At 49.8% G+C, this 25,589-nt stretch overlaps 1 protein-coding gene and 1 long non-coding RNA gene across 7 annotated transcripts in view; one reads left to right on the top strand and one right to left on the bottom strand.

The window, feature by feature from the left end:
- Positions 1–4,528: 4,528 nt before the first annotated feature.
- Positions 4,529–19,900, bottom strand: LOC121824467 (uncharacterized). The gene is made up of 3 exons (XR_006066358.2): positions 19,762–19,900; positions 10,423–10,647; positions 4,529–4,932 (listed from the first exon to the last, which is right to left on the bottom strand). It is a non-coding gene; the product is annotated as an uncharacterized LOC121824467 (long non-coding RNA).
- The window catches only part of LOC102920427 (protein kinase C and casein kinase substrate in neurons protein 2), a 110,721-nt gene continuing 98,551 nt past the window's right edge, over positions 13,420–25,589 (top strand). Inside the window, exons 1-2 of one of the 6 annotated variants that reach the window (XM_076556442.1) lie at positions 20,237–20,303; positions 20,391–20,507. The gene's annotated coding sequence lies outside the window, so the exon portion shown is untranslated. Of the gene's footprint in view, positions 13,545–19,890; positions 20,049–20,201; positions 20,341–20,390; positions 20,508–25,589 lie in introns of those variants that run through there. The other 5 variants (XM_076556444.1, XM_076556449.1, XM_076556441.1 and 2 more) reach the window with 5 other exon arrangements.

The following is a 25,589-nucleotide window of genomic DNA, read 5'->3' as shown; positions in this document are numbered from 1 at the left end:
GACACATAAAATAAACTTAAAAAAAAATTAAAAATCACCAGGCATAGTGGCACACACCTTTAATCCTAGCACTTGGGAGGCCAAGATGGGGATCTCTTGAACTTGAGGCCAGCCTGGTCTACTTAGGGAGTTCTAGGGAAGCCAGGGTAACACAGAGAGATCTTGTCTCAATTAATTAATTAATTAATTAAAATAAATAAATAATCTTAAAAAAATTTAGCCAGGCAATGGTGGCGCACACCTTTAATCCCAGCACTTAGGAGGCAAAGCCAGGTGGATCTCTGAGTTTGAGGCCAGCCTGGGCTATTAGAGTGAGTTCCGGGAAAGGCTCTAAAGCTACACAGAGAAACCCTGTCTCAACAACAAACAAACAAACAAACAAAGCTGATTAGAAACAAGCCAAGCTAAGGCCTGGCATTTATAATTAAAAATAAGCCTCCATGTATGGTTTATTTGGGAGCTGGGTGGCGGGCCCTCAAAAAAGCAAAACCAACCAACAGCAGAGCTAGATGGCAAGGATCACCAGGGCCTTACCATCTCCCCCATCACCCTGCTGCACAGGACAGAGGCCCCATGAGTATTTGGAGCTGGTATTTGGGAGCTGGGTGGCGGGCCCTCAAAAAAGCAAAACCAACCAACAGCAGAGCTAGATGGCAAGGATCACCAGGGCCTTACCATCTCCCCCATCACCCTGCTGTCCAGGACAGAGGCCCCATGAGTAGCAGCAGCTATATTCTACACCCCCCCCCCTTTGTTTCTTGAGACAGGGTTTTTCTGCATAGCTCTGGCTGTCCTGGAACTCCCTCTGTAGACCTGGCTAAACTCGGACTCAGAGATCCACCTGCCTCTACCTCCTCAGTGCTGGGATTAAAGGTGTGTACCACCGCCACCCAGCATGTTCATTTTATTTTTAATTGTATTTGTGGGTATGTGTACATGGCCACAGAGGTCAGAGTTGATGGGTCCCCTGGAATTGGAGTTACAAACAGTTGTGAGCCACCGGATGTGGGTGCTGAGAATCAACCTCAGATCCTCTGGCAGAGCAGCAAGTACTCTTAACCACTGAGTCATCTCTCCAGCTCTCTGTTTAGCTTTGTCATTGCATTTATTATTATTACTGTGACATGGAGTCCCCAGTGCCATACAATATCTTGAACCTGGCCCCTGAGTCTGTTTCTGCAAGGTACAGACTTCAGGACACACTTTCCCATTAAAAGCAACAACAACAAAAACCTCTCATGCCAAAAAACAACAACAAAACCCCTCAATGTCTTTAGCATGAGGACTCGGAATGAGGGTCTCTGCAGATGTAAGGAGCTCAAAACCTACTGACTGATTAGGAGAGGACACCACACATGGAGAAGGCCATGCAAATACAGGCAGAACCTGAAGTGAAGCGACCGTGAGCCAAGGCATGCCGGAGCTGCTGTTGCCTAGAAACAAAGCCAGGTTGAGAGGCAACAGTGCCCTGCAGACACCAGGTTATGGGCCTCAGGCCTCCTGAATCATCCAAATATATTCCTGGGTTTTTAGGCCACCACGTTTGTCATCATTGGTTCCTGCAGGAGAGAGGGCTCCAGAGACTTTGTCCCCGAGTCAGTAGCTGCTTAGTGACAGTGGACGTGCCTGTTTGGGTCTGTCCACGTGTCCTCAGGCTTTATTCCCCATGACCCTGGCTCTGCAGCTCTGAAGTCACCTGCGGCACACTGTTGATCTTCTTTCTCAGGTTCAATTTCTCCATCCAAAGCTAACAGCTTATGCTCAGTGCACTGCCCTGGAATCCTGTCACTCTCAGTGGTTGGTACCCTGGTCCACTTTTGCCTCTTGTCTTGGGTTTCTGGGATCTCAGTGGCCCCTCTCTCACATGCGCGCGCGTGCGCGCGCGCACACACACACACACACACACCCCTCTGAACTCCATCCAGGAACCAAGTTTTCCTGATTTTTATTACCCCATCGCTGTCCCCTCTGTCACCCTGTCCTCTGTCACCCGTCCCCATTCCTCTGTCTCCACACCCCTTCTCTCCCACTCCCTCCAGCCCCCCACCTTCAGAATGGCAAACCCGAGGCAGGGCAGGCCCCTACTTCTGGGACACCTGGTGTGGCACTCATGCAGTTTGTCAGCAGAGGTTGGGGACCCTGAGCTCCCCTCCCCCCAAGTGGACAGAGGGCATGGGCAGGAATGGCAGGCTCTTTCTTCGCGGAGGGTACCCCTCCTGCTGTGGTTATGGACTTGGCAGGCTGAAAACAAGTTGTTTAGTCAACTCATCTCAACCAGAACCTCTTGGCCCATTTCCATTCTGGTCGGTCCCGTTGCTGGGCTACTCAGCCTGCTGGGTACCTTGCTTCAGGTGCGCCCCATGGGATCGTTCCCTCTCTCCCCTTACCTCTGAATTCCATCCAGGAACTAAGTTTTCTTGTTTTGTTTTGTTTTTTTTTCCATCCTATTGCTGTCTCTTCTGGCACCCTGTCCTGTTCTGTAGCTTGTCCTGTTCAACCTTTGTTCTAGACGTCAGGCCCTAGCAGTCTAGAACTGCCACAAACAATGTCAGGTGGTGAGGTGAAGGAGAGACCAAGAGGTGCCACTTTGGGGGTGGGGTGAAAGGTCACCATGGGCTGCTCCAGGTAGAGAGAGCGTGGGTGGGAGGCTCCTGGCCTCTGTCATTGTGAGCTCTCTTGCTCTCTCTAAACACAGGGTTTCTCTGTGTCCTGGGTGTCCTAGAACTCCCTCTGTAGACCAGGCTGGTCTTGAACTCACAGAGATCCATCTGCCTGTCAAGTGCTGGAACATTGTTCTTAAGAAGAAAACACTGAGAGCCAGGAGTCGGCCTGGTCCTCATAGCTTGGTAGTTTTCCTGTTGAACATGGCTTCCCTGGGCCTTTGGTTACCACACAAAGAACACCCCTCCAACATCCTGTGATTCTTTTCTTTCTTTTTTCTTTTTAAAACAGTGTATTTTTATGTGGATGGGTGTTTTGCATGCATGTATGTGCACCAGGCTCATGCATTGCCTGTGCAGGCCAGAAGAGGGCACTGGATCCCCTGGGACCAGAGTTACAGACACTTTTGAGCCATTATATGGGTGCTGGAATCTGGACCTGCATCCTCCGGAAGGGTACCCACTGCTCTTAACTACTAAGTCAACCTCTAATCTTATAATGCTAAAGCAGGTAACAGTGTGACCACCATCCAAGCCTTGGATTGCCCACTGCATCCCAGCTAGGCTAACGGGGACCCCAGCTAGCTTACCAATCAGGCCCCGTCCTCTTTCTGGGCTCCTGCCCTGTGGACAAGGTTGTAACAGTCCATCTGAACTGCCTGCCACCCACAGCACCACCCAAGAACAGAACCCTGACCTTACACTTTCTCCAAGCTTTACAATGAGTACTCCAAGCCTACAGTGGGTCCCTCCTTGTACTGAGACACCCTGATTTCAGTCTGTGCATTCTAACAGCTGTCAGTCATGAGCCTACTGGCCTGTGATCTCTTAAGAAGAATAGGAAAAAACAAGAACCTTTAATGGTGCAACCTGGGAATGTGGGGTTTGGACACCGCTGAGTTTTAGGAGAGGTTGAATCCCTCCCCAGGTTTGCAGAACCCCAGTCTGATCTTTGCTTGCAGGTAGACAGATTTCTCCAGTCTGCAACTTGAGGGACTGGGAGGGGTGCATGATCAGTGGGGGATGGGATCTCAAGGCAGCCAGCTCTGGGCACTGTGCCACCCTCCACAGTGAGGTAGGGACCCACAGACCCATGTCACTGGACAGTGCTGTGGTATGGCTAAATAACTTTTGCAAATGACATTCCTCAAAGCCTTCAGGGCACTAAATTAAACAAAAATAACAGCTAGCTTGAGAGGAACGTCACGTGGTCCAGGCAACATTTCCAACCCGCACAGAATCAATCATCCTTCACTGAACAGAGAGAGGGGTTAGGCTCTGAGAATGATGGGGACTTCTCGCAGGTCACATGGCTACGGAAGGGCGGAAGCTACTGTGGAACTTCACCATACGACTTCCTGAATGACTCTAGGCAGGAGGCTGCCTACATGAGGGAAAAGTAGAGATGGGGGCCAGAGGGTAACAGCGAGGAAATGGAGACGCTGGGGACTATTACCACTCTGTGACCGTGTATGAGTTGGAACTGAAAGACGCTTGGGGAAGATTTTCGTGCTAACTGCTCGGTGGCGGGCCCCGGCATCTACAGATCTGGGCCTTCCTTCCTCCTGCTTTGCTGGGTGACTGCAGACTAGTTACTAAGCCTCTTGGGGCTGTGCTTCCTCACCGGCCAGATGGAGGCTAGCCTGTGCCCTCCTACCTCACACGGCTGAGGAAGGGAAGATGGAAGGGTTAAAGAGTGCTAGAACAGGCCGGGCGGTGGTGGTCCACGCCTTTAATCCCAGCGCTCGGGAGGCAGAGGCAGGCGGATCTCTGTGAGTTCGAGGCCAGCCTGGTCTACAGTGCGAAATCCAGGAAAGGCACCAAAACGACACAGAGAAACCCTGTCTTGGAAAAGACGAAGAAAAAGAAAATCTGTGTGTGATTTATTTGGGAGCTGGGTATCGGGCCCCCAAGAAAAGAATAAAAACAAACAACAACACATCACCATGCCATACTTTCAATTTTTCTTCATCCAAGTTCAGTGGTTCAAACTCAGGTCATATGCTTGCATGGCAAGTACTATACTGAATGAGCTCAGCTCCAGTGACTTTTTTTCTTTTTCGGTACCTTTCAAGACCTTGATGCACATCCTCCTCTGTATCCCCGGCTGGCCTCGAACTCACAGGATGCACATCCTCCTAAAGTTCCCAGACATCTGGGAACCAACAGTGCAGACTCCAGGCCAGAGCAGCAGGAATAAAGGTGTTCCATCCTTTCTGATGTGGGCAGTCTGGCGTGGCTTCTGGACGCAGCTGGTCTTTCAAGCTGAGCTCTGAATAACAGTGAATGGTCAGAAAGAGCATGGGAGACTAGAGAATAGTATGGCATCATTTCATAAAGATGATGGGGGCGGATTATGCTTGCTGCTGGCTAAAGAATTTGGACCCTGGGACTGGAGAGATGGCTCAGTGATTAAGAGCACTGACTACTCTTCCAGAGGACCTGGGTTCCATTCCCAGCACCCACATGGCAGCTCACAACCGTCTGTAACTCCAAGATCTGACACCCTCACACAGACATACAGGCAGGCAAAAACACCAATGTACATAAAATAATAAATAAATGACTTTTTAAAAAAAAAGAATGGTGGCCCCTTTCTGTAGGCACTAGGCAGCCATTGAATGTTTTTGAGAAGCAAGTGGGACAAGATTGGTGTTCTTAGAGAGGTGGATGAGGGTGTGGGTAGTGGTCCTGAGGATGCCCCTCATTGAAGGCAGCTGGGGAGCCCAAGGTTTGCGAAGGGAATCGTCGTCGTCCGTCCCCCGTCCCCCCCCCCCCCCCGGGGAGATCACGAATGTAGAAGAGAGCCGGTAGCCCTCAGCTGCCAGCAGAGGGCAGGCATGGGAAAGGGGTTGGCACCTGCGAAGCGATGACTTCACCTTCGAAGAGGTGACTTTCACAAGGGACTTACTGTGGAGAGGTCATTTGCTCACGGCTATAAAATAATTCTGTTTCAAGGTAACAACCTAATGGCCAGGAAATCAGCCGGTCTCAGTTCCCAAATCTTCTAATTAAGATGAAATTGGTACTTTCAGAGCTGAGCGTAGTGGCTGGCACATGCCTGTGGTCGGAGCCCTCCAGAGGTGAAGACAGGGAGTTCAAAGTCATTCATCCTTAACTATATAACAAATTTGAACAAAATAATCTATAGGAATCTGGGCTTATAGGAGTTCTTCCCCAGCAAGCAGAAGAGTGGGATTTTTGTTTGCTTGTTTGTTTGTTTGTTTTGTTTTGTTCATTTTTCATTTTGTCAACCATGATGCAAGGGTCATTCGCTACTTGGCCCAGCTGTGGACAAGGAGCCAGGTCTTTGCTTCTCAGACTCTAGGGTCAAGGAAACAGGTGAGAATGAACAGCTCAGAGGAAGGAGGGCAGGGAAGAGACCATGCCTGCTGCTGAGGGCTCAGGGTGTGGCCAACTGTGTGAGATGGTCTAGGCTGGCTGCTGGGTGCAGGTGACTCCTCCCTGTCTGGAAAGGACATGTGCTCCACAGTACCAGAACTGCTCCAGGATCTCACAGGCTGAGTTGTTGAAGCTTGGTCCATTCTAGAAGGAAGGCCGGAGCTGCCCAGGACCTCCCTGGTCCTCATCCTGACCATCAGTGCCCTCTTCTGTTACTCCATTCCCACACTCTACTCCCAAGGATTTCAGGTAGGTATATTTCATCTTACAGCTGGTTTACAGTTTACATCATACAAGGAAGTCAAGCCAGGAACCCAAACAGGGCAGGAACCTTGGAAGCAGGAGCTGATGCAGAGGCCATGGAGGGGTGCTGCTTACTGGCTTGCTCCTCATGGCTTGTACAGTCTGCTTTCTTATCGAACCCAAGACCACCAGCTCAGGGGTGGCCCCACCCATAATGGGCTGGGCTTTCCCCTATTGCCAGCACATAGTAGTAGACATTCAATAAATGTGACTTCAAAGCCTGGACCCTGAAATGAAGAACCCCTGGAGGAATCTCTACCACCCCATGTCAATCTGGCTTCTCTGAGCCTGTTTCCTTGGGGAGGGCAAGTGACATGAGAGTAACAGTTATGGCTGCTGTTTGGACAGGAGCAGCGGCTGCACTTGTACACTTGGGCCTGGGTCCAGGGCTTCTTGCCTCACTGCTATTCTTAGCAGAGAAAATGACGCACCTGCCTGTAGGAGCTGCCCTCTCCCTTCCCATTGGCCCTGGGCAGGCAGTTCCTAGACCCTGCCCACTGCCCTTGGCTTATGAAGAACAGCCGGTATGGCGGAGCCAAGAGAGGGTGTGCCCTGTGCTGGGAGAGCCCTGGGCTGAGTCATAGCCATAAAGCTGGGGGTGTGTCCTGGTGACACCAGATACCCACATCCGGCCTATCTCCTGTCTCCTCAGCAAGGGAGCTCAAACAGAAAGGCTTTGAGGGCTCCGGGAAGCCGGGAGACAGTGGAAAGTTTTGCCCAGCAGCTGCCCTGGCTTAGCAGCAGCCCACACCTGGCCTGGCTGGTCCCTTGGACTGGAGTGGCTTTCCCAGTTGCAGATACAGCCAGCTCTTATAACATCCCCTCCCCTACCCCTCTGTGTCTCCAGTACCGCTTGATGTCCTACCTCAGGGCCACCGTCCACATTGATCCTCTTCCCGGCGTGGTCTTCCCTTCCCTCTACAGAATCCTGCTCTGCCCCAAGTCCCAATTAAAGCACACTTGCCATCTTCTGGGAAAGCACCATTGTTGTCCTCCCTACCCATCCTTGCCCTTCCAGACCTTGGAAGCCCTGGGCATTCCAGTATCCAGGCCAGACTTGTCTTTCTGTCACCCTACCCTATGCCAAATAAATCATCTATCTTTCCCTACCCAAGCTTGAGGAGTTTTAAATTTTGTTTTTCTTTATTAACATTATTTTTAATTACATTATTTATTGGGGGGGGGGCTCTCGAGTGTGTGGTCAGAGGACACTTTTCATTGTTAGTTCTCCTTCTTCTGTGTCTTCCTGAAATCGAGTTCAGGATGTCAAGGCTTGCACAGTGTCTTAGGGTTTCTATTGCTGTGACGAAACACCATGACCAAAAGGAAGTTGGCGTGGAAAGGGTTTATTTGGCTGACACTTCCACATCACTGTTCATCCGTGAAGGAAGTCAGGACGGGAACTCAAACAGAGCAGGAACCTAGAGGCAGGAGCTGATGCAGAGGCCATGGATGGGTGCTGCTTATTAGCTTGCTCATCATGGTTTGCTCAGCCAGATCCCAGGACCACCAGCCCAGGGATGGTATCACCTGCCATGGGCTGAGCTCTCCCACATCAGTCATTAAGAGGATGTTCTATAAGCTTGCATATATATGCCGGGTCTTATGAAAGCACTTTCTCAATTGAGGTTCCCTCCTGTCTTGATTTTTGTATGTGTCAAATTGATATAAAACCAGCACATACAGTAACTGTTATCAACTGAGAATGAGCCATCTCACTGGCCCATCTTAGGATTTTTTTTTTTTTTTTTTTTTGAGACAGGATCTTACATAGCTCAAAGTAGTTTTGAACTTATTATGTGGGTCAAGATGACTTTGAACTCCTACTTTTCCTGCCTTTATCTCCCAAGTGTCAGGATTAGAGGCATGCACCACCACATGCCTGAGCTTTGATTCCCAATTTTACTTTAAAAACTGTTTTTGAAAAAAGTTCTTGCAACGTAGCCCAGGCTATCCTGAAATTCATGATCCTTTTGCCTCTGCTTCTGAGTGCTAGGATTCTAGTTGTGAGCATAGAATACAGATATTTGGAGTAGTGGAAGGACCCTGTAGGATAAGGTAAGGGTAGACTCATGAATTGGTCAAACTCCATGGAAAACAACCCAAACAATAGACCCTCCTGTGTGCTGTGTACTGTAGTCAATAGTGATACTCTAGTACTGAGCAGTCATTTGTAACAACCATGCCCACTGACCTAAGATCTAAGCGATAGAGGTCATAGGGGTAGAAGGAGATAAGAGGAGAGGAATGCAGGCCTGTGGGAAATCACCTCTATATGCCCTCCTTCACAGCCTTCCCCCATCAGAGACAGAGGGTGGGAGCGAGCTTGCTACATAACCAAGGGCGACCTTGAAATTGTTCGTCCTGCTTCCGCCTCCTGAGTGCTAGGATTGTAGATGTCTGCCAACGTGCTCAATTTACGAGCGGCTGTAAATTGAAGGCTTTGTATACGTAAGGCAAGCACTCGGCTGACTGAGTTATGTTCCCAGCAGATCTCTGTGAGTTGGAGGCCATTCTGATCTCCATAGGGAATCCCAGTATAGCCAGGGCTTTGTAGAAAGACCTCATTCTAAAAAGAAGAAGGAGAAGGAGAAGGAAAAGGAGGAGGAGGAGGAGAAGATGAAGGAGAAGAAAAAGAAGAAAAGGGAGAAGGAGGAGAAGAAGAACAAGAACAAGAAGAAAACCAACAACAAAAATTAAAAATGATTTCTTTTACTTTTAATTGCGTGTATAGCCGGGCGGTGGTGGCGCACGCCTTTAATCCCAGCACTCGGGAGGCAGAGGCATGCGGATCTCTGTGAGTTGGAGGCCAGCCTGGACTACAGAGGGAGTTCCAGGAAAGGCACAAAGCTACACAGAGAAACCCTGTCTCGAAAAACAAAACAAAACAAAACAAAAATTGCTTGTATAGGTAGTATATACATGTGAGTGTCAGTGGCCACAAAGGCCAGAAGAAAGTGTCTCCTAGAGCTGGAGTTACAGGTGGTTGTGAGCTGCCAGACATGGGTACCAGGAACCAAACTCCAGTCCTCTACCCATCTCCCCAGCACCTCAACAGACCTTTTAAGAGAGCAATTTTAGGTTTACAGAAAAATTAGTGAGAGGAGTCGGGCTCAGACTCACAGAGAGCTGCCTGTCTGCCTCCAACCTGCTGAGAAGAAAGGGCGTGCACCACCCAGTTCACCTATAAATCGTCTTTCCAAATATCCAGTGATAAAAGAAAAAGCCCGTTTCTCTAGGGCATGGAGAACACTTGTTGCAGCCATGGCCGTGCCTGTGTCTTCCTCTGAGGACACATTCCCTCAACAGTCCCTTTCTTCCTTCCCCAGAGGCTTCAGCCATCACAGGTCTATGCTTTCCGCTCAATTTCCTATCATGGAATTCCTAGGTGCTGTGCAAGCCGATCATGAGCGACATGCTATATACCCTCGAGGAGCAAACAGTTCTCAAAACATCATTTGGATGCTGTGCCGGGTTAGGAGATTTCAGTCAAGCTTAGCGATGGTATGGGGGGTGGGGGGGCTCTTTAAGGCCAGGACAGAGCTGTCTAGATTCAGCCTAATTGGGGGGGGGGAGTTGTTATGTAAATGTCAGTTGCTTTGCATGAAGCTCTGTCTGTCTGTGTGGGCTGCCCTCTGGGTGTTGGGTCCCTGGCAGTCCTAGGCAGGGTCTGGCACCGGGTGTTAGCTCTCTGGGTCCACTGCAGGAATGCCCTGACCTGTGATTAGCCAGGCCGGGCTTGGCAGAGGGCTCTCCCTAGTGCCCACATGATACTCCCATCAGCCTTAATGAGTGCACGTGCTGCAATCTGAAACCGGAGCCGCGGCTGGAACCAGTTGCACAGAAAATAGAGCTGTCACAACAGAAAGGGTACATCCAGAGCCTGCCAAGGGACAGCTGAGATGGGGGGGGCGGGGCGGGAGGCGCGGGTGCTGGCCTGCTCTTCTGCCCCCCAGGCCACCTGGGAGCTTCTGGGAGCCAGTGGCCTAGAGGAAGGCTGCTGAGGTTAGCGTCCCCTGGATTTGGGCCCTTCTGGTCTCCCCAGCCTTGGCCTTACCCTTGAAGGAGGATCGTGTCCTGGAACACCAACCCTTCACATTCCCGTTGCTGGCCTCTCAAGTATCGTCCAGATTGTGCTTATCTCTGGCTTCTCCCAGAACCCGATGTGCCCTGCTCTGACGTCTCCTTCCCTGACCGCTCTCGTCTTCCCTTCTGTTGCGCCAGCCAGCAGGGGCTGCTGGGAGGTGGGTGGTGCAGACAGGCACCTGGCCTTCTGTGTCTACTGAATTCAGTTACAGGGAGAGAGGAGAAAGGACATTGGAGAACTTGGGAGGTGGGGGCAAACTTGAAAGGGGTCTCTGACTGCTGGGTGGGGGCCCTGAGGGCAGCTCTCCTGACTTCCCCAGGATTGACTTCCTCACTTTGGAAGGACAATAGGACCCATCTGTCATCTTTGCAGGCTTTTGGCTTTGTGGTTCTGAATCCCAGATGCTGAATACATCTTCCTTCTGCCACTTATCTGTCACTGACTGACCAGTAGTGGCCTCTGGTGTAAAATCTCACTCTGTGCTTTTTTTTGGGGGTGGGTGGGTGAGTGTTTTCCTTGCATGTATGCATGTGCGTCACGTACGATGCCTGGTGCCCTCAGCGGTCAGAAGAGGGCACCGGATTCCCTGGCACTGAGTGATGAATGGTTGTGAGCCACCGTGTGTGGATGCTGGGGAACCCAACCCAAGACTTCTGCAAAAGCAACAAACGCTCTTAACCACTGAGCCACATTCACTGTGCCTGCACCTGAGGAGGAGGAGGAAGAGGAGGAGGAGGAGGAGGAGGAGGAGGAGGAGAGGAATCCACCATCGCATGATTCTAACCAGGTAGAGTGGGCTCAGCTCTAGGTCACATGACTGAAACCCATAGACATCCCATCCTGCCCATGGTCCTTGTCAGCAATGTCTTCTCCTCTTTTTTTTTTTTTTTTTTTTTTTTTTTGGTTAGGTTTCATGTATCCCAGGCTGGCCTTATCTTAAACTTGATATTTACCCAAGGATGACCTTGAACCTGTGATCCTCCTGTTTCCACCTTCCAAATGGTGGGATTACAGGGATGGGAGACCATGCCTGGTTTATGTAGTGTTGAGGATCGAACTCGGGCTTTGTGTGTACTAGGCAAAGACCCCATCAACGGAGCCACATCCTCAGCCTCAGAAATCTTTCTTTCTGTGTATCTGTATGTATGTGGTGTGTGTGTGTGTGTGTGTGTGTGTGTGTTGTATCTGTATCTGTGGCGTGTATGTGTGTGTATGTGTATGTGTGTGTGTCTGTGGTGTATCTGTGGCATGTATGTGTGTGTATGTGGTGTGTGTGTATGTGGTGTGTGTGTATGTGGTGTGTGTGTATGTGATGTATCTGTATCTGTGGCATGTATGTGTGTGTATGTGTATGTGGTGTGTGTGTGTGGTGTATCTGTATTTGTGGTGTGTATGTGTGTATATGTGTGTGTGTGTGTCTGTGGTGTATCTGTATCTGTGGCATGTATGTTTGTGTGTGTGTGTGTGTGTGTGTGGTGTATCTGTATCTGTGGTGTGTATGTGTGTGTATGTGTGTGTGTGTCTGTGGTGTATCTGTATCTGTGGTGTGTATGTGTGTGTGTGTGTGTGTGTGTGTGTGTGTGTGTGTTATGTGGGTGTCAGTCCTTGCCTTCCAGCTTACTTGAGACAGGGTATTCTTGTTGTTTGCCGCTGTGTATGTGTGATGGGCTGGCTGGCCTGAGAGCTTCTAGGCATCCTCCTGTATCTGCCTCCTACAGGAGCACTGGGATCGCAGATGCTCTTTACCTTGTGCAGCTGGTATGTGGGTTCGGGGAAAACAAACTGGGGTCCTCAGGGCTCCCACTGAGCCATCTCCCTGACCCAGGTCCATTATCTTCCCCAGACCTAGAGGGAAATGGTGGATGCCCTAAGCAGGCATTCGTGCATGCAGAGCTGTTTAACCTTGGAGTGGAAGCCAGCTGTGGTAGCACAGGCCTTTAATCCCAGCATTTGGGAGGCAGAGGCAGGTCTCTGAGTTCCAGGACAGCCAGGGCTACACAGAGAGACCTTGTCTCGAAAACCCAAACGAAAACAGAACAAAAGGAAACACCCTGGACTTGGAGTGGAGTTGGCCTCATTGGCTTGCTGCCCGCACAGGGCTGTTTGAGGTGGAATGTGGGTGCTCAGTAGTCTCAGTCTGGGTGGAGGCTCCCGAGGGGAGAGGAGATGGAGGCAGGAAAGGAGCTAGGAGGGACAGAGGCTGTGGGAGTGGGAATGCAGCCGACAGGGCAGGACAGACAAGCTGGAGGAAGAAGAGAGAGGAGGTGGATGGCATCTCTCTGGTGGGAGACAGCCAACAGGTGGAGCGGGCTTAGCCAGGCCAGCTCTGTCCACTCTTATGAGGCATGGAGGGGGCGGGGGTGAGAAGAGGGAGGTGGGGACCTTGGCTACTTGCTCTGCCCCAGTACAGGCCAGGAAGTGGCTCTGAGGCACCAGCGGGTCGAACCTTTACTGCGTGGTGGGCATGGATGGTACTAGGCACTTTCCATGTATGCAGAACTGGGCTCAACAGCCACCCTGAGAAGGAAGGCTGGGCTGGGCTTGTTCTCCAGATCAAACAAGTCTGCAGATGCTGAGAGGTGACAGGCTTGCCCGAAGTCTCCAGGCTTAGAGGAGGAAATGGTGGGGGGGAGGCTTTGGAATTCACCTTTGCCCCAGAATGGCAGTGAAACTATTGGGCATGGGCTTATTGCACAATTTTCTCTTTCTCTCTCTCCTCCCCCCTCCCTGCCTCCTGCCTTCCTTCTGTAAGGTGTCCTTGCTCCTTAGAGAATACGTGGGAGATGAAAACGAAGATGTGAGAACAAACACCTGGCCTGCCTCCTATTGCCATGCTGTGGCAATGTTGCCCGGAGCTGCCCGACAAAGGACCACAGCCTCCACCTGGGTGGCTGAAAACAATGATGTTTACTCTTCTGCAATTCTGGAGGCTTAAAAATCAAAGTGCTGGCAGGGGCCAGTTGATAAGGAGCTGCACGGGAGAGGGAGGGTGACCTGCCAGCACAGATTCCATTCTGAATCCCAGGTGTCATTTTACGACTTGCAGGCTCCACATCGGATGGCCTGAAGAGCATCCACTGCCATGAAAGAATGTGAGGAGATTGTTCTAGACATTTTTTTAAATGTGTGCATGTGTGCATGTGTGTGTGTGTGTGTGTGTGTGTGTGTGTGTGTGTACCATGTGTGTTTGGGGGTGTGGGGGTGTGTGCACAATGTATGTTTGGGTGCCCTCAAAGATGGTGTGGGATCCCATGGAGTTATGGAGTTAGACTTACTGGTGGTTGTGAGTTCCCCAGTGAGGGTGTTAGGAAAAGAACTCAGATCCTATAGAAAAGCAGGAATCACTCTTAACTGCTGAGCCATCTCTCCATCCTCTGATACTTTAAGAAAGACCCACACTGTAGCTCAAACTGCTCTCAACCCAGCCCGGCCATGTAGTGGAGGCTGACCCTGAATTCTTGATCCTCCTGCCTCCACCTCCCAAGCATTAGGATTATAGGTTTGTACTACCACTCTTGACTGCTGTTGTTGGAGGTAGAGTCAGGCTGAGGAGTTCAGGGTGGTTTTGAACTCTGGTTCTTCCTGCCTCCACCTGTGCGGTGCTCAGATTAAGGTGTGCACCACCGTGGCTAGCTCCTCGGGGAATTTATATTTTTTTTTTTTTGGTTTTTCGAGACAGGGTTTCTCTGTGTAGCTTTGCGCCTTTCCTGGAACTCACTTTGGAGACCAGGCTGGCCTCGAACTCACAGAGATCCGCCTGGCTCTGCCTCCCGAGTGCTGGGATTAAAGGCGTGCGCCACCACCGCCCGGCTTATATTTTTATCTTTTATCAAGTAAAGTCGGGTCTTGTTGGGTCTTCATTCAAGTCTTACTTGGTCCAATTTGGCACAGATGATAACACTGTACTAGAGCCCCTCCGTGTGGGTTTTCCACTTAGTAGAAACTAGAGTTTCCATCAGGATCTGTGCCCTGAAGTAGTCCGTAGTTGAGATGCATGGCGGGGCACACCTTTACATTTCTCTGTAATGCCAGCTCCTGGGAGGGAGGTGGAGGCAGGAAGATCAGGAGTTCAAGGTCATTGGCTATATAGTGAGTTCTGGTCAGTTTAGGCACCTGGCGATGGTTTAGTTTTGTTGTTTTTTAGAAGGTGGTGGGTGAGAAGGCTCAGCAGGTCAAAGTGCTTGCTCTCTAGTCTGATGACCTGAGCTTCATCCCCAGGACCTACAAGGTGGAAGGTGTGGACTTTCTCCAGGGGATTGTCCTCTGACCTTCACACTTATGCTGTGGGATGCATGCACACAAACAGATAAGTGGGGAAAAAAAAAAAAAGAACCAATCGGGGACTGTGTGCAAGAGGAACGAGAACCAATCGGGGACTGTGAGCAAGAGGAATGAGAGTGATTTATCAAGGGCTGGCCACACCTCCTAAAGGCTAGCCCGCTTATAGGCTGTGCTGTGTCCCTCCGCCTTTGGGCGGATTCGGGCAAGTGGCCCACAGCACGTGAGAGCAGAGTGTTGTACCTGCCTGTACAATTAAGTAAGAGTCTACGTGCACAGGCCAAAGGACAAACCATCTCAGCAAGTGAGGGCGGGGTGACTGCCTCCTAATCAGTGACACATTCATTGCACACATTTGGCAGGAGTGTGCTTCATGCCTGGGTAGATCCAGGGATGGCCCCAACAGTTAACACTCTGGTGTCTCCAAAAATCATAACTATTTGTGAGTGGGTGCTGGAGATGGAGCCAAGGGTCTTGTGGGCTGAGTCATATCCTCACCTTCCAATCCTCTGTGTGTGTGTGTGTGTGTGTGTGTGTATCCACGTGTGTATTCTAGTGCCTTGATCTTTGTACGAATGTATGGAGGACAAGAGATTAACTTTCTCAATCTCCAAAGTTTATTTATTTGTCTATTGATTTATTTGCTTGTTTATATATATATATATATATATATATATATATATATATATATATATATATAATTTTACAATACCATTCAGTTCTACATATCAGCCATGGGTTCCCCTATTCTCTCCCCTCCCACCCCCTCCCCTTACCCCCAGCCCACCCTCCATTCCCACCTCCTCCAGGACAAGTCCTCCCCCAAGGACTGTGATCAACTTGGTAGACTCAGTGCAGGGAGGTCCAGTCCCTTCCTCCCAGACTGAGCCAAGTGTCCCTGCATAAGTTCCAGGTTTCAAACAGCCAACTCATGCCATGAGCACAGGACTTGGTCCCATGTTTATTTTTTTTTTTATTTTTTTATTTTTTTTTATTTGAGACAGAATCTCTCACTGAATCTGGGGCTAGCTTTCAATTAGACTGGCTGGCTAGAAAGGCCCCCAGAACTTTCTAACGCCTTTCTCCCAGCACTGAGATCACACACACATACTGCTCCATCTGGCTTTTTAGATGGTTTCTGGGACTCGGAACTCAGATCGTCAGGTCTGTGCCCTGAGCACTTTACTCAGGGAACCATCCCTCCTGCTGCCAATCCCCACTTGAAATATAAAAGCTGAGTGGAGTCTGGTTGTGCATACCTTTCAAATTCCAGCACTTAGGAGGCAGGTCTCTGTGAGTCTGAAGCCAGCCTGGCCTACATAGTGAGAGACCCTGAGCCAAACAAATAAAGGCGGAAGTAGTTTTACAGACTGTAGAGATCCCGGGACACATTCAGCACTCACATGCCACACCGGGTCATCCTGAGAGCAAGGCAGGCTTAAACTCACTAGTCCTGGTTTTCCTGGGCTTATCTGTTACAGCTGAGAAAAATGCACCCCACAGAAGGGAAGGAACTTGCAGGGCGGAGTAGCTGTTCCTTGCCAAGCTACCCTCCCTGCCCATGCATCCTTGCTTCTCGCATGCCTGAAATGCTCCAGCCAAGAGGAACCCCTTTCTCCCTGTAGGGCTGGTTGCTTTCTGGGAGGTCTTTGCTCTTTGTCATATTTTAGCTATCTTAGGGCGATAAAATGTCACCTTTGCTCTTTGTCATATTCTACCCATTTGGGGCCAGTAAACTGTTAGTGTGTTGTTGTGGCTTCCTAGTCTCTGCTAGGTTCACCAAACACATGAGAGCTGCCCCACAGCCTATTCTTTTGTTTTGTGGAGACAGGGTCTCACTACCTATCTCTGGCTGTCCTGGAACTCACTCTGTAGACCAGGCTGGCCTTGAACTTACAGAGGTCTGCCTACTTCTGCCTCTTGAGAGCTGAGATTAAAGGCATGTGCACCCTTGCCTGGCTATCTCTACTTATTCTAAACTTTGCAATTACTGAGATTGTTTTACCAGCAATACAGCTTCCTCTAGGTGTTTTATTTATTTATGTATTTATTGAAAACATTTTGGTCACTGTGAAAATATGAGGGATTTCTTTGGGGGAGGGTTGAGACAAGGTCTCACATAGCCTAGGCTGGCCTTGAATTCTCTATGTAGTTGAGGATGACTTTGAACTCCTGATCTTCCTGTCTCTACCTCTTAAGTGCTGAGATTATAGGCAGACACCACTATGTCCAGCCTAACGCTTGTTTTTATTTTGTTTTACTTTATTGCATTTTATTTATTTAGTGTTTGTGTGTGCAGCTGTGCTCATACTATGGTATATTATTGCATTTTATTTACTCTGTGTGTGTGTGTGTGTGTGTGTGTGTGTGTGTGTGTGTGTACCCATGCATATACTACAGTATACTTGTGAAAGTCAGGACAATTTGCAGAAGTTCTGTTCTCTTCTTCCACGTGGGACCTGGGAATCAAACTTAAGATTGTTAGGCTCGGCAGCGAGTGCCTTTGCCAGCCCCTTGAAAGTATGTTTTAACATGGACTTTTTAACCCAGGCTGTGTTGCATAAAATGGCTAATAAAGGACTAACTCAGTCATCCTCTGACCCCGATAGCTCTGTGACAGTGGGTTCCTTGTGTGGGAAGGATGGGGCAAAGGGGCGTGGGTGTGTGGTCACTCTGCTCAGACAGGGCAATCACAGCTGTAGACCAAGAGCCGTTCTCCAAGCATCTGCTCACGGCTCTGAGAGGCTGGCTCTGTCTTCCATCCCGGCTGCAGCCCAGGACACAGAGGTGCTTCTGTGACGTATGGAAAATCTTTTGTTTGGAGAAGGGCAAAGGCAGACCTGTGGGATATGAGTAAAGGGGGCTGGGACAAAACTGTGAGATGTCCGTGCAGACATTTACAGATGACACAGGAGATAGCTGGTTGGTGGGCGGTGCCAGGCTTGATGCTTCTCTGTGGTTTCCAGTGTCCAGGTGACGCTAGACTCACCAGCGTTTGGTGTGGAGCAGGATTATTCAAGCGTGTAATGGGGACAGGTGTGATGATTAGACAATGATGAAGCGATTGCTCCTGTTAGAGTCCCTGGGAGTCCCTGGGACTTCCAGGGAGAGCTGCACCATCAGACTTACCCAGACTAGCCTCAAACTCAAGATCCTCCTGCCTCAGCTTGAGTATTAGGATGACGTGTGCGTGCGTGCGTGCGTGCGTGCGTGCGTGCGTGTGTGTGTGTGTGTGTGTGTGTGTGTGTGTATACTTACTTCCACACAGCTGAGCTTCATCACTATTTTCTTTTGTGTGTGTATGTGTGGTGTGCATTTGTGTGTACATTCATATGTGTATGTACATGCCTGTGGAAACCACAGGTTGTCATCGGGTTATCTTCCTTGTTGGATTTGCTCCCCATTCACTGAGGCAAGATCACTTGTTAAACCTGGAGCTTCCTGATTCAGCTTAGTCGAGTCCTGACTCTTCAGGCAGGCTATGCCTGCTAGGCTTCTGTGTGGGAGCTGGGGGTTCAAACTCTAGTCTGTGGCAAGTGCTTTAACCACTGGGCACCTCCTCAGCCACACATTATGTATTTATTTATTTATTTTGGTTTTTTGAGATAGGGTTTCTCTGTGTAGTCCTGGCTGTCCTAGAACTTGAACCATTGACCAGGCTGGCCTCAAACTCAGAGATCTGCCTGCCTCTGCCTCTGGAACTAAAGGTGTGTGCAACTATGGCCCGGTTTATTTTCATTTTTTAGGACAGGGTCTTATATAGCCCAAGTTGGCCTTGGACTTCCTAAGTAGCTGGGATGACCTTGAACCCCTGACCCTCCCGTTCTGTCTCGCAAGTGCTATGCTACCACACCTGCCTTTTCGGTTCAGTTTTGTTTGCAGGGAGATTGAACTTTCAATGATTCTCCTGTCTCTATCTCCCCAAGTGCTGGGATTATAGGCATCTATCATCATATCTAGCTTCATTTACTCATTTGTGTGAGTGTCTTGTGCTGTAACCCCGGCTTGCCTGGGCTATTTATTCTTTTTTCTTTCTTCCAATTAAGAGTCTTACTCAACAGAGTAAGTTCCAGGCTGGCCTGGAAGTCCCTGCCATTCTTCTGTGTCAGCCTCTTGAGGACACAGGGATTACAAACCACTATCCACCCCTGCTTCCTCTTTACTCCACACAGTACCTGGAAAGTTACCTGCTGTCAGTTTCTCAGACCCTCCCTCGGGCATCTCCCACTGTGTGAGGCAGTGCTGAGGAAGTTATTAGCCATTCTGACTCATTATCATTTCCCTCTGCTCCCGGGGCTAACTGGGGCTAACGCCTTATCAGGCAGGGCTACAGTGAGAACCAAAATGTCTGTGCATTGCCTGGTGCCCTGAGGGCCCTGTCTCTGTCCTCTGGAGGGAAGTTTCTCCACCCCACTTCCTCTTCTTTTTTTGTTTTTAAGACAGGGCCATGTAGCCTTGACTAGCCTGGAAAACACTATGTAGACCACGGTAGCCACGAATGCAAAGACATCCGCTTGCTTCTGCCTCCTGATGCTGGGATTAAATGCGTGCGCTACTTCCAATGATTCTCCGGTCTCTGTTCACTCCTGTCTCTGTCCCCAACCACTCCTGGCTTGGAGGAAACTTTTTATATAAAGAAGAATTATGTGTATGTTTGCTTGTATGTATGTCAGCACCACGTGAGTGCCTAGTGCCCACAAAGGCCAGAAGAGGGCGTCAGCAGATTCCCTGGACTGGAGTTACAGACCGTGATGAGCCGATGAGCCGCCATACGGGTGTTTGGAATGGATAGAATGCGGGTCTTCTGGAAAAGCAGCAAGCTCTCCAGATCCGAGGAAACTTTCTGAAAGTCCACCTGAATTTCCAGTCAGGCACGGCAAGGCTCCTAGGCGCTAGGAAAACCCTAGTACTCTGACCTACCTAAGGAAGTCCTACCGCCGGGCGGCTCCCGGGGAGTGACCCATGCTGGCCTTTCTGCGGCTTAAGTAGGCGCTCCTTGTTTGACTGACAGGGGAGGCTGCTAATACTCACCCAGGGAAGTCCCCTTGAGCGTGCTTGGGGGCGTGCCGCCTCTGCGTTGGTCTGTCCAATCCGGAGCGCGGACGGGGCTGAAGGGCGGGGTCTGAATCCCGACAGCCAATAGGGCGAGCACAGCGGGCGCGGCGGGGGCGGCGCGGTCTCGGCTGGCGGCAGAAGCGGCCGCGGCGGGTCTGGGCAGGGCCGGGCAGCGCGGACGGAACGGAACGGGAAAAGGGGTCGGAGTCGCAGCCCGGCCGGGGCGGCGTGCGTAGCGGGACCCGAGGAGAGCGGCAGCCGAGGTGAGGGGTGCGCCGCAACGGTTGGGACGCGGGTCGGTGGCCGCGCCTCCCCCTGTCAGGCCGCGCCGGGGCCGAGCGCGCGGGGCCGCGCCGCTCGAAACTTCTAGTCCGCGCGCGAGGGGCCACGCGCCGGCGGGCGGAGCCGGGGAGGCCCGAGGGGCGGCCGGAGCGGGCGGGACCCACGCGGACGCACTCCGGGGCCGCTGTGCGGGCTGCCTTCCATTTCCGTCCTTCCCACACTCGGTGTCCGCGGTGGTGAGAGCCCAGGCTGCCTGGGGGACATGACCTAGGGGTGTGTGGCGAGCCAGGAAAGGCTGGATGCTGACCTTTTGACTTTCATAGTTTTCTAGACTCATTGGATCCGAGTGTCAACTACCTCTCCCCTCCAGTGGGGCTCAAAAAGCCACCTTCTTCTCTCCCCCAAGGCTCCAGACTTGCGGGCCCCCCGGCTCTGAGAAGGTCGGCTTTTCTTTTTTTCAGGAGTGGGTCAGAGGGGCTGGCTGGGGATCTCACGGCCTGGGAGATGAGACCTGGAAGTAGACACGCCCCGGGGATGCTGCGTTCTCTCGTTGGGTCCTCAGGGGAAGATGGCTTTGGTCCGGGGTGTGTTCACCACTCCTGGCCCTTGCCGGCTCTCCTTGACCGCAGCTGTCCTGAGGTTTTTGTGATTAAGGGGAGTAGGTTGCTGACGGTCTCCAGGACTACTCATTACGCTGTTTAACAAACACGCCGGCCCCGTCCTGATGTAAATCTGTTTAATCCCGAGTGGTGGTGGATGTGAGCTCACACCTTCCTCCCCCACCGCAGGTTTTTCAGTTTGCTTAAGTTCTGTGCTTGCGCCCCTGGGATTGGCTTGGAGCCCCGCTCGAAGGGCTCATCCAGGTGGGCAGTGATCTTCCATCGTAGCACATTTGGATTCGCCTTTTCACAGAAGCCCTGAATTGTGCCGGTGTAGTTGGGATTCTTTTGACTTACTTGGAACACTCTAGTCTGTGCATTTACACTTAACTGTAGTTTGACAGTCTCCTTGGTGAACCTGCACCCCTTGAGCCGTGAGGCCACTACATGAACAACTTGTGTGATGTGTGTTTCTTTTCCCTGTGGTTTCGAGGCTTTAAAGAAACTGACCATTAGGCTGATGGGTACTTATTACTTGGGAAAATAACCCAGCACAGAGGAGTAGAAGACTGATTAGATCTCTTCTCTCTGTGCAGGATATCTCCCCCCCCCCCCCCCAGACAGGGGACAGGGTTTCTCTGTGTAGTACTGGCTGTCCTGGAACTCTGTCTGTAAACCAGGCTGGCCTCGACTCACAGAGATCCGCCTCCTGAGTGCTGGGGTTTAAAGGCGTGCACCACCACTGCCCAGCAACTGTGCAGGATTTTAAAGAATAACTACTCACTTGACTAGAAATGGTATTTTAGTTCATGTGTTTTGGGAACTAGAACTTGTTACTTCTGAACATAATAATTAATCCAAGAGTGTGTGTATGTAAGATCTAGGTTTCCATCCTGCCTGATAGAGGCTTTCCCTTGGTCCTGAGTGCCAGCACAGATTTCTGATGGCCAGGCATTTTCTAGGGGGTGTATAGGTGATTTGCCCTTAGGTCTTGTGGGTTTTTTGTTTGTTTTGTTTTTAGACACAGGGTCTCACTATGTAGACCAAGCAGGCTTGAAATTCACAGAGATTAAAGGCATGTAATACTATACATGGCCACCCTTAATCTTTTTATTCTTTTCTCTTACCTGAAAGTCCATGTTGATGGGTTAAGGCCTGATTCCTAGGCTTCCTGCTTCTGAAAGTGGTCATCACTCAATCCTTGCAGGAGCTTATGGAATATCAAATAATTGTAGTAAAATTACCAACTGTCGTGGCATCTTGTGAAGCATACCCAAGTGCTCTCTGGCCAACCTCATCTGCAGCCCAGGTGACTGTGGCCTGCCTTATCTACCATCCCATTGTACTTGGCTTTCTGGAGGCCACTCTTTAGATTATGTAGGTAATAACCATGTTCACATGAGCTGTAGTGCCTGCTCAGGTTTTTTCCGGTTTGGAACCACAGCTGCATACCTGAAGGCAGTAGAGGGAGGCAGGGCTTAGTTACCTAGTTGATTTGCATTCTAGGGACAGAGTCCTTTGTGGCCTCTGCACATCCTCCTCACACCTGAAAGTAGACCTGAGAGCATGGTCTAAGGGGGCCATAACTTGTTCCTGATGCCTCTTAGTGGTGGTCTTTGGGATGGCTGTTTGAGAATGTTTTCTGATTTTTAATATTTAGATGGTTGTGCTGACTAGAGACCATCTTAGGTCTCCTAGGGCTGGTTGATGGCTCAGTCACTAAAGCATGTAATGTTCAAACATGTCACCTGAGTTTGAGCCCCTAGCCAAAAAAAAAAAAAAAAAAGGTGGGGTTAGGGAGATGACTCAGTGGCTAAGAGCATTTGTTACTCTTACAGAGGACCTGGGTTTAATTCTCAGCACCCACATGGTACCAATTATCTGTAACTCCAGTCCCAGGAGATCCTACACCCCTTCTGACCTCTGAGGGCACCAGTGCACGTACATGGTGCATGTACATACATGCAAACAAACATTCATACACATCAAATTAAGAAATCTTTAAAAAAATAAAGTGGACAGTGATCAAGGAAGGCACCTGACCTCAACCTATGGCCTGCGCGCGCACACACACACACACACACACACACACACACACACACACAGAGTTTCTCTGTGTAGTTTTGGTGCCTGTCCTGGATCTCCCTCTGTAGACCAGGCTGGCCTCAAACTCACAGATATCCGCCTGCCTCTGCCTCCTGAGTGCTGGGATTAAAGGTATGCGCCACCACCGCCTGTCAAGGGTTGCATTTTTTAAAGAACATTTAGTGTGTGTGTGTGTGTGTGTGTGTGTGTGTGTGTGTGTGTACAGCTGTAGGAGTCAGTTCTTGTCAATTCTCTCCTTCCACCCTGGGAATTCTGGGGATTGGACACTCAGGTTGTAAGGGTTGATGGCAGGTGCCTTTACCTTCTGAGCTGTTCTCTGAACACCTGCTAGTGTTTTTCTTTACCTGCCCCCCACCCAGCTTTCCTCCCCCTCAGTGCTGGGGATGGAACTCTGTGTGCCACATGCTAGGCAAGCAGTCTACCACTAAGTTATGCCTCTACCTCATTTAAAAAATTTCAGTCTTAAAGATATTCACACATTTCTTGGGGCTAGGCACTGCACTAGATAGGGAAGGAAATATAGCAATGGGGTATAGTGGTCACAGCTATCAGAGTCCTCAGGGCCGTCTCACAAAGGAACCTTGCTGGGACATTGAGGCAGGGTCTGAGCTGTAACTTACTGTGTGGCCATCCATGGCCTCAGAATCAAGGCAGTCTTTCTGCCTCAGCCCTTCAAGTGCTGCCATTTCAGGCTTGAGCCATTATATCTGTGGTCATGTAATTTTTCTCTCTTGCTCAAATACCAGCTGGCAGAGTGGGAGATGGATGGGGACCAGAAGCCTGGGCTCTTTCTAGCCTTTTGTCCACTAACTCTGAGGCTAGGAGGCTCTGCAGATCTCAGGGTCTCAGTATTTATATTTATAAGATGAAGGGCTTAGAAGTTCTTAACCTTTGAAATTCTGAGAAGGGTTGTGAGACACTCTCTCCCCCACCCCAGGAAAAGAAGCATACGTGTGAACAACTTGGGGCCAGCATCAGGGTAAGGACTGCCACACTCCAGCCCTAAGCTGTCTCCCTCCTGACGACGTGGTGGGGTGGTGAGCACAGCCTCTAAGCTGCCTCTCCCCTCAGAGAATCTGTAATCCTATTTCCTCTGTCATCTTGGAGCTAATAATAATGGTGACTTACATACATGGAGGGCACACATTCCGAAGGATTGTCCCCCATTATTTTGTACTCAAGCACATTGTGGTAAAGAAAGTGGTATCAGGCCTGGCCATTGCTCTGTAGAATCTATTCTGGGTCCAGAACTTGGGCTCCTAGATGCCAGCTTGGGGTTTTTCCATTAGGTTCTGCTTCCTTGGTGATTGTCATGATGAGTTGTTAGCATCATAAATATCCTAGAATGTCACTTGGAGAAGTTTTGTTTGTCCACTGAAGGACTGTTTTTCCTTTGGAATTTGAATCCTAAATACCTTTCTATTTTGAGGATGAAGAACTTGTTTTATTTTTTTAAAAATGTTCTTTAATCTTTATTTTTTTATTTTATGTGAATGAGTATTCTGCCTATATGTGTGCCTATACACCATGTGTGTGTCGGATCCCCTGGAACTGGAGTTACAGACAGTTGTGAGCTGCCGTATGGGTGCTGAGAATTGAACCCATGTCCTCTGGGAGAGCAGCCAGTGCTCTTAACTGATGAGCCATCTCTAGTCCCCTTGTTTTTGTTCTTTAGCCTTTTTCAGAGGAGAAAATTCGTAGGATTTGAGTGTTTGGGGCAGACTTATTTAATGTTTATTGATTAAAGAGTATATTTAAATGATTACTTCTCAGTTGCTTAGCACTTGAGAAAGCTGTGAAGTAAATAAATGTTAAGTGGAAATTAGAAATTGAAATCAGACCTGGTGATGCATGCCTTTCAATCCCAGCACTTAGGAGGCAGAGGCAGGCAGATCTCTGTGAGTCGGAGGTCAGCCTGGTCTACAGAGTGAGTTCTAGGACAGTCAAGGCAACACAGTGAGACACTGTCTTGGAAACAAAGAAAATCTCAAATCATGGAGTTGGCCTATCCAAGTTTGTCCTCATTGATGAGATACTCCCTGCACTAGAATCCCCAAGTAATTTGAAGTTGGATTGTGTTGAGTTGTGTTAGTGACTGTCTTAGTTACTTTTCTATGATAAACACCTTGACCAAGGCAACTTATTGGAAGAAAGGGTTGGAGTCCTTGATGGCTCAGCAAAGGCATGGTGGCAGGAACAGTTGAGAGCTCACATCTTGCTCAGAAAGTAGGAGCAGAGAGGGAGGGGGGAGGCATTGGGAATGGTGGCATGGGCTTTTGTAAGCTCAAAGCCCTCTCCCAGTGGCATACCTTTTCCTATAAGGCCACACCTCCTAATTCTTCCTAAGCAGTTCCATAAACTGGCTACCAAACATTCAAACATAAGAGTTTAAGGGTGTCCTTCTCATTCAAATAACACAGTGACCATGACTGTCCAACAGTGATTCCTTGTGACCTTGTCAGGTTCCTAATGCTTCATGAATTGTCTGTTTTTGTTTTTCGAGACAGGGTTTCTCTGTGTAGCTTTGCACTTTACCTGGATCTTGCTTTGTAGACTAGGCTGGCCTTGAACTCACAGAGATCCGGCTGCCTCTGCCTCCCGAGTGCTGGGATTGAAGGCGTGCACCACCACCGCCCGGCGAATTGTCTGTTTATTATAGCAAAGAGTCTCAGCTATATAAAGAGCAAGTGTTTAAGAAAGGACAAAAAACTTAAAAACTGCACAGGTTAAATGGCTTTGTTTTCTTATTTTTTTAAAAAATACTATTCTGTATGTGCATGTATATGTATGTGTGCATGGGCACAGCAACTACAATTA

Source organism: Peromyscus maniculatus, chromosome 20 (genome assembly GCF_049852395.1).
Source record: "Peromyscus maniculatus bairdii isolate BWxNUB_F1_BW_parent chromosome 20, HU_Pman_BW_mat_3.1, whole genome shotgun sequence".
Classification (NCBI taxonomy): Eukaryota; Metazoa; Chordata; class Mammalia; order Rodentia; family Cricetidae; genus Peromyscus; species Peromyscus maniculatus.
Note: the sequence above shows the minus strand (reverse complement) of the source record. Positions and strands in the feature narration are given on the sequence as shown.